Source organism: Protobothrops mucrosquamatus, unplaced genomic scaffold, assembly GCF_001527695.2.
Source record: "Protobothrops mucrosquamatus isolate PMUCROS unplaced genomic scaffold, P.Mucros_1.0 scaffold79, whole genome shotgun sequence".
NCBI classification, from domain to species: Eukaryota; Metazoa; Chordata; class Lepidosauria; order Squamata; family Viperidae; genus Protobothrops; species Protobothrops mucrosquamatus.
The window spans coordinates 362,982-371,791 of record NW_015386456.1 but is presented as its reverse complement, the minus strand read 5'-3'; the positions used below and the strand labels follow the sequence as shown (position 1 = coordinate 371,791).

At 32.7% G+C, this 8,810-nt stretch overlaps 1 pseudogene; it reads right to left on the bottom strand.

The window, feature by feature from the left end:
* Window positions 1–4,208: 4,208 nt before the first annotated feature.
* On the bottom strand, window positions 4,209–4,309 carry LOC114922331 (annotated as a pseudogene).
* Between the last annotated feature and the right edge of the window lie 4,501 nt (window positions 4,310–8,810).

Genomic DNA, 8,810 nt, shown 5'->3' with positions numbered 1-8,810 from the left:
AAGATATTTAAGCTTTAGCTTGACTGTTACTGCTTATAGTGAGGAGTCTGGGTTTCCTTCATTTAGTACTGAATGATTTGTTCTTCTTATGATGCAAGATATTCACAACTATGTTCTCCAGCATCCCAATTCAAAGGTAATTCAGAATGCTATCTGCACCTCCTCATAATTTTATCTGTTGGGGATTTCATACAAAATTTCATATGATATCCCCAACAGGTATAGTGCATTTCATATGAAATTCCCAACAGATATAGTGTAAACTGGGTAATATTTACACAATACACAATTCTGAGCAAGTGGTTAAAAATAAATTCATTTCCAGGTTTCTGGCTCCAGATACCTGTAGGTAAAGGACCCTCAACTAGAGACAGAAATATTTCTGTTTTGAGGGAAAATTGAGAGGAGAAAGATATATAATTTTCATCACACCCTCTTTAGTTTTACAACAATTATCACTTCAGATCTTTAATCCATGCTCTATTGTTCTTTCCTATTATATTGTGCAAGAGTAAACTAAACACACATTTTCTCTACACAGAATATGAGTATGGGCCATACTTCAATATACTATCAAACCACTGTTATCAATAAATCTTCAACACTGTGTAGCAGAATCAATGTAGTCATTGAGTCTTGGTTATAAGAAATATTTTGGCTTTTATTATAGAGAGAGATTAGAGCTGCCTGTGCAGTGTCAGCCAGAATTCCCAGGGTATGTTCATCTATTAATAAACATTGTGCATCGCTTTACCAAGATGGTGCATGTAATCTAACCAATGTCTCAATGTGATATCACTTTATATACTACAGAAAAGATGGTCATAAATGCTATTAACATATACATATGTTACACATATCTGTGGATATGCTAGAAAGTGATTTTGTTATCTTCTGAATGCAGACCCTTTTTCTCTACAACTAAACAATTCCTTCTCAAAAATGTTTTGAATCAGTTTTCTATCTTGAGCATAAGGGAATATAGAATTCAATACAAACTGAAATTGATCTCAGCATTATCTAGGAGTTGTCTTTTTTATTGTGCCCCAGAGATATTTTAGATTTATAAGCATTCTGTAGGCTCAGTTCATGTAGGAAATATTTGCAACAGCATTGATAAGATATTGAAAAGCCTCCATGCTAGTAAATCAATGCCCTGAAGGGTAATAATCTATGAGCTTACATTTCTAAGTCCAGAACCAAAAATGCTCTATCAGAAATGTGCTCTCTAATAAATGATATGTTGAAAAACTGAAAATACTACCTATCCTGCCTCTTTAGACCTTTTGACTCACATTAATATCAGGAACATGTGTCTAGACTGTGATTAAACTCCAAGTACAAGAAATATGAGTTTGATAGAACAAGAAGTAGTTGATTTAATGAGGCCATGAAACTGAGGACTGGTAACAAGATGTTCCAGGAAAATGCAACCTGAAAATAAACATGTTTAACTACAAAAAGGTTTCAGGTTGCCTTTTGTTCCTTCTATACACTGCCAATTCACTCTGTACCCCTTAAGAATTTCATGAAGAAGGATCTATCCTAGTAGACCACCATTTAAGTATGTCAGCAGTGTGCTGCAGGTGCCAAAAAAGCTAGTTTCAAAATCACATGAAGTAATAGTACACTTTATACTGAACTAATGAAACCACTTTTGAAATACTCCATCAAATTCTGGGCATCATGTTACAAAGATGTTGTGAAAGTGTGCAGAAAAGAGCAACAAAGATGATAATGGGTCTGGAGGCTAAACCATATGATGAACGATTGAGGGAACTAGGTAAATCTAATGAAGAGAAGGACTAGTGTGATATGATAGTGGTCTTCCAGTACTTGAGGGGCTGTTACAGAAAAGAGGGGTCAACCCAATTTCCAAAGCACCTGAGGGCAGGACAAGAAGTAACAGGTGGAATATCATTAAAGAGAGATCCAACCTAGAACTAAAGATAAATTCCTAACAGCGAGAACAAGTAATCTGTGTAAAGACTTCCTTCCAGAAGTTGTGGGTGCCTCGTCACTGGAGGTTTTCAAGAATAGACTGGACAGCCATTTGTCCAGTATAGTATAGAGTCTCCTGCTTGAGTAGGGGGTTGGACTACAAGACCTTCAAGGTCCCTTCCAACTCTATTATTCTATGTTATATTTTATGTTCCTCAAAGATTTATTTTGACTTTTGGGCAGAAATTCTCCATCTTACAAGGAGATAAATATGAACTGTATCCTAAAAGAATTCAGATCTTCCTTTGAGAAGATTCCAAAGATATAATTTATTTTTGCTTTATTTGAAAGACATTTTCTGTGAACCTCATGAAACTATTATGATGGCACAGTAGTTAGAATGCAGTATTGCAGGCTGACTCTGCTCATTGCTTGGAGTTTAATCCTGATAGGCTCAATGTTGACTCAGCCTTCCATCCTTCCGAGGTCGGTAAAATGAGGACCCAGATTGTTGGAGGCAATTTGCTGACTCTGTAAACTGCTTAGAGAGCTGTAAAGCACTATGAAGCAGTACATAGGTTTAAGTTCTATTGCTATTGCAATTGTTTGTTTTATTTACTGTATTTATAAGAGGCTCAAAGTTACAGTAGTTTTTATTATGAAACATGTGCCTCTTTAGAAAATCAGTGCAATATTAACCAATATATTATGCTGGTTGCCAATAGTGATTTTGTAACATAAGAACAGGAGAAGTTTTATATAATAGAAAGGTTATATAATAAAGTTATATAATAAAATGTAGTAGAAATATATGAACATTCACAAAGAATCATATCCATATGTAATATTTCTGAACCTTTTACTGGAAATATTTTGCAAATATGATTGCAGGATCAAAGTATTCTCTAACTAGAGAGAAATTGTATAGTGTTTTTCTCAAAAATATTTCTTTTGTGTAGAGTAACTGATATATGTACCCCTTTTATTATGGGACTATAAAAATGTAATCCTTTGTTTCTAAAGTGATTCATTATAAGGAGAACATTTTTTAATAATTAAAACTCAAAGATCCATTGCAGATTTTTAGTATAGCTGCACCTTTTTCTGCACTATGGAAATACTATGTTGCAGAGTCATTTCAAGAAAAAAGTGTTCCAATAGCATAGCAATTTCACACTTTCATTTACATTTCATATTTTTAAATGTTGTTTTCATTATGAGAATATAGCGAGCGTATTTTGAGGCAAGAAACTTATATAATTTGCTTCTGATATATTGCAATACTATGTTGCAGAGTTAAAGGACTATTGCTCCAGATTTAAACAGATTCTTATATCCCATTTGTGGTTAGATGAGTGCAGACATTTATCTATATTCAGTTCTCATGAAAAATGTATGAACCTTATTATGGGAGAAATGAAGAGAAACAAAATACAATATTTCTATTTTCCAAAGAAGCTAGATTTCTTAAGCCAAACATTTATTTTCCAAATAACTGCTGGTACTGTTAATCACTTAAGCAGGAAAAAAAGATTTTGGTGTGAGACTTTTGCAGATAATCACTGGAGTTTAAAAAAACAGTCTTGGTTTAATCTTTTTTAGTTTTGTAGTGTTTTCAATAACAGCTGGATATTTGTTTAGGACTTGACAATGAAAAAGAATTCTCTTGAAGGCACTTTTGAGATAAGAAGGGGAGAACAAAAAGAAGCTTACAGTAGTTGTTTTGATACCTCCATCATCATCACACAATTCAAAGCTGGAGTCATGTTCGTTAACAAACATACACAAAGTTATGGACAAAATGGCAAAAACCACCTGGTCCTTTTCACTGTGTATTCTAGAATGTTTTCTTTTATTAATAATTTAGAGACCATTTTCAAGCCAGTTTATCACAAAGTTAAAATAAACATGTGCATGTTGTGAATGGCTAATCTAGGCCTCAAAATACCACAAATATTGGTTTAGAAATATGGGTATTTGCTTACTATATTATTAATGTCCACTTAAAAAGACCAATTCACACTGAACGTGCAGCATGTAAAAATAAGAAGATATTCTGGAATAGGTGTTTTAAAACACCAGCGAATAGCTCCAGGAGGGATATTTAACATATGTTATGAGAAAGGACACTTCAGATGAAACACTACAAATATAATTTGGATTAGTGAGATGAATCATAGTTTTCTTTCTTAAAACAATACTTATTCTACAACCTATGCAGTCTTTCAAACAGTTTGATTTTCATTTTAGTTATATTAGTCCACAATGAAAACTGCTTTATATAGTCCTCAAATAGACATCATATTAAATATTAAACTGATTAGAACAAATACTGTATTTAATCTTAGCCAAAAGGCTGAGAAGATATTGTATTAATCTATTAGAAAATTATTTTACTGCATAGTCATGTATTTATGTACTATATGGATATAAATGAATATATTATATATGAATGTTTTATACATAAAACATTCCAAATTAATGATCTTGATACCATTGAAAATTTAAAGTTCTCTTTCTTTTCCCATTTTCATTTCTGCTGATTTTTTTAAATGTAGGACTTACGTAAACTTTTTTCTATATGTTGACACCAAATTAACTTTAATTCTGTTCCACCAGACATTTTCCTAGTATGAAATGAAATGTTGCAAATAATAGTTTTGAGTCAAATGTTTACAAAATCTTGCAATGGGGACTTCAGCATGTAAAATCATTTAAATGTATTTCCTTCTCTTCCTCAGATGAATCAAAGACAGCAGAAGAAAATTCTAAAAGAAAAATCTTATATTTATATCCTTCTGGGTCCAGAATTATGTTGCTACACAACAGATGTAGGTGTTGTAACTATTATATGCCTAGCCCAAGAGAGGGGGGGGATATACAAGTAGAAATGCCCTAAAGCACAAAAACAAAAACACGCCTTCAGCAGAGCTAGATATTTTTAGTAGAGAAAAACATTTCTTTTTCACATTGAAGTATTTGGTGATGGGAGACTTGGCCTTCAAATTTTCTCTCTTTAACAATGTACTTCCACCCTTAACTTGTTCAATAATATTATCTGATGGTACATAAAGTAATGAAGAAGAGGCAGTGGAAGCCCACTTCACTATTTGTTATTTATTTGGCAAGTCAAACTTAGTCCAAGTTTGTATGCCACTGTCACAATCATGCTATGGAAATGATTATTTGTTCCCACCCACCCACCCAGCTGCACCATATTTTTGTCCATTAGCAGAGCCATTTGCACTATCTACCTAGACCCAAATACGCATACAAACATAAGCACCCAAATTATTCCCCTTTGATTCTTTCTATAGCTCTAAAATATAAGAAAGTGTCTAATAAGCATGAACACTGCTGAACTGAGAAGAAAAGAGTCAGACAGCAAAACAAAAATATTGATGCATTCTCCCATGTGGCATGAAATCCTATCATGTCTTCACATGGTAAATTGACTCAACCTTTCCATTATGCTATAAAGATCCATTGTTTTAAAGCCCTATAAGTAGTAATTTCCGCATTTTATTGTAATTTAGTCTATTGATTATGTGCTGAATGAGAGCTGCTTTCTTTTTCTGTTTTAAATCTTTTTTGAGTTTTTTTTCCATTGGATGATACCTAGTATTTAAAAAACTTCTCTATAAAAAACTTTCTCCATGACACACATGATTATATCCATCTCAGTCATGACCCACTTGTCACATTTTAAAGAGCATTAATGAACTATTTCTGTATGCATTGGCCTTATTGAATTTTCTCAACTTATTGGGCAGTAGGACTAAACTGCCATTTATGAGATAAATTAGCAATTGCCTTCTATTTCTTAACTGTTCATTCTCCCTTCCTTTTTCTTCCAAATCTCCCCACAATCTTTTATATTCTGTCTGATATCACCTCATCCACCTCTCATGCATTGGATGATATTTTCAGGGATGTTAACAATTCCTACAGTTTATCCCCACTTATTTTTCTCTTTCTCTCTTGCTTTCCATGCAGACGCTAACCCTTTCATTCTTTTATTTATAATGTAGCCATGTAAAAGTATTTAGGTTTCCCATCTAAAGGTCATTTCCTATTAGAGATTGTGTTTTTTTTTCATTTTTAAATAGATAAGTCCTACTTTGAAGGACTTATCCTTCAAATAGATTCAATAGATTTGAAGGACTTATTCAAATAGAATAAGTCCTTCAAATAGAAGGACTTATTCAAATAGATAAGTCCTACTTTATGATAATAGTTCTAATATTTTTATTTGTCTTGGCATGTATAGTCTGATTCATAAAGAGATTCTCATGTTCTAGCCTTTTATTACAGCAAAGGTGTTCAAGCCCCTTCTATTTGCCTTCTATTGCACTTTTCCCAGTTCTAATATATCCTTTATATCCAAGACTGTACATAGTATTCTAAGTATGGACATGTCAAAAATTTGTATGGTGACTTTTTATTGTTGGTAGTTTGGTACTTTCATGCCCTTTCTAAATGATCCTTAGCATGAACAACTTTTTTTACAGCTACCACACAGTGAGTTGACATTTTCACTGTGATTCCAAGATCTTTTTCATAATTAGTTACAGACAGCTCATTATATATATAGTGTATATATTAGAAACTTTGGTGAAGCTCTTTATTAAAACCTTTTTGAAATTGTATGCAGTGACCTTCACCCATGTGCATGCTGAAATTCTCAAAAACTTCCCAAAGGTTGATGAGGCAGTTTATCCTTGAGAATCCATGCTGATTTCCCTTTTGCAAGGCTTGTTCTTTTCTCTGTGTTTTAACATATTATGTGAAATCTTTATATTTGTCTCTTATTTTTTTAATAAAAAGCAACAACCAAAGGTAGCTAAATATGCAAAAAAAATGTCTTGCATCTTTCTATGCTAGCTATTTTCATACTAAAAATTCATGCCTTTCTATGGTTATATTGAGATTCGAGATGAAGGCTAAATGATAACACAAGCATGATAACATACACAAATGCAACTATGTATGTATTTTTATCAGATACCACACAAATGTTGCAATTATATTCTGACACAAGTATGTAATTGCAATGTTTGTAATCACATCATTCCCTATCTATCATTATTTTGGCATTATCTTAATTTGCTGTGGATGTCATCTTTTTCAAACTGTATTTTTTTTTTTTTATCCAAAGAGAAATCTTCAGCCCAAATCTGGACAACCATTTTGGGGGGATGTTCTAGTTCTGGATTTTCTTCCTGAAAAACATTTGGACTTAACTGACTATACCATAAAATAGATGTGCAGACTACTATTAGTAGTGTTGTATGTCACATAATGCATCTGTAACTATTTTCCAACTTTGTGGTTCTGCAGGAGAAAATACTTTCCCCTGAAGTCTTTTAAGAGAGATTTTTATTTTTAAAGGTAGCAAGGAAAGAATTCAGCAACTTCTTATTTACTTTTCCTTGGCTTTGATTAAATCACTCAGAAAACAAAATCTAACAGTAATAAAGAAGGCTAACATTACCTATATCTCTGTCTAAGACACAATATTATAAGATCCAAGTTCCTCCTTAATTTCTGTAATTCAAGACACAACATCCATCATTCCTAAGAAAAAAGTATCCCAAGGTTATTTACAGTTCAGTCTATCATTTTAGGTATCCCATGATTCTAAATTGTAGGTAGTATTAATGACACCAAAAGAAAAATAATGCAGCTACAAATGTAGACAAAATTAAAATATAATTACTTCTTCCTTTGTTTCATACCTCAGTTTGTCACTTGTTTTCCTATTAAGCTTTAATTTTACATTTTGTTTCCACTAGGCTGACACTGTTTTGTGCCTCAGTTATTGCCTCTCGTGTTTCAATCTGTAGAATAACACTATTCTGGTTTTAGAATCAACACCATCTGTTATGATGTCAGGTTTATGTGATCATAACATTCCATTATGGGAAATAGCTACGCAAACCTCTGCTCTAACTAGATCTCTCTGCAGGTGGCATATGACATCTTTCATAGTCTTTTCATCTCTTCAAATCACAAGTTTAATTTAGTTGTAATACATCTCAAAATTCTGGGAAAGCACTAGCTGAAATCTGAATCACACTGCATTCTTAATATGTTGCTGTCTGTTCACAACCATTCTCCTCTGTTTTGGGATTTCATAGGTCTGCAAGTATTCCAATGGGAGCAAGTTCTTTTGGGATTTCTGCAAAATAAATTATGACTTGAATCTACGATGAAGCAAGCTTGGTTAACATTTCTTTTCTCCGTCATGTTTTATACATTCTTGTAGCTAGTTTTACCTAACACCGGCTTGGCAAATCTGTATTCAAATTTTATTTAGGAAATCTTTTTAAAAAATGCTTTAGCAAGAATCCACTATTTTTGAATCTGCAATAACTCCATTGGTGTTCATAGCAAGAGTCTCTTCTCCTGAAATAATCATCTGTGAAATGGTAGTGGGGAGAATTAGGTAGGAAAAGAGTAAATTTACATTTATTGGGACAGAAGATGCTATAAGAAACAAACAAATGCATTAAAATGCAAATAGATTATAATTGCTGTAAAGTATAGATGTTTTGAATATAAGCCTTCCCCAAACAATTTGCTACTGGTGAATTTGTATCATATTTACAATATGTCAAGATTGCCTTATCTGTTATTCTTTCTTTCACTATTTAGTTATCTCTCCCCCTCATCTTGTTACTATTCAGACTTGTTCTCCATCCTATCCTGGCTTCCAATCAATTCTTCTGTTGATAAAACATATCAGATATTAATCTGATTTCTATTTCTATTATAACTAATAGCCAAATAATTCCAACACCATCCATGACCGAGAGAAAATACAATAAACTAGCAAATATCATTTATAGTTTAAAGGCTTAAATAAG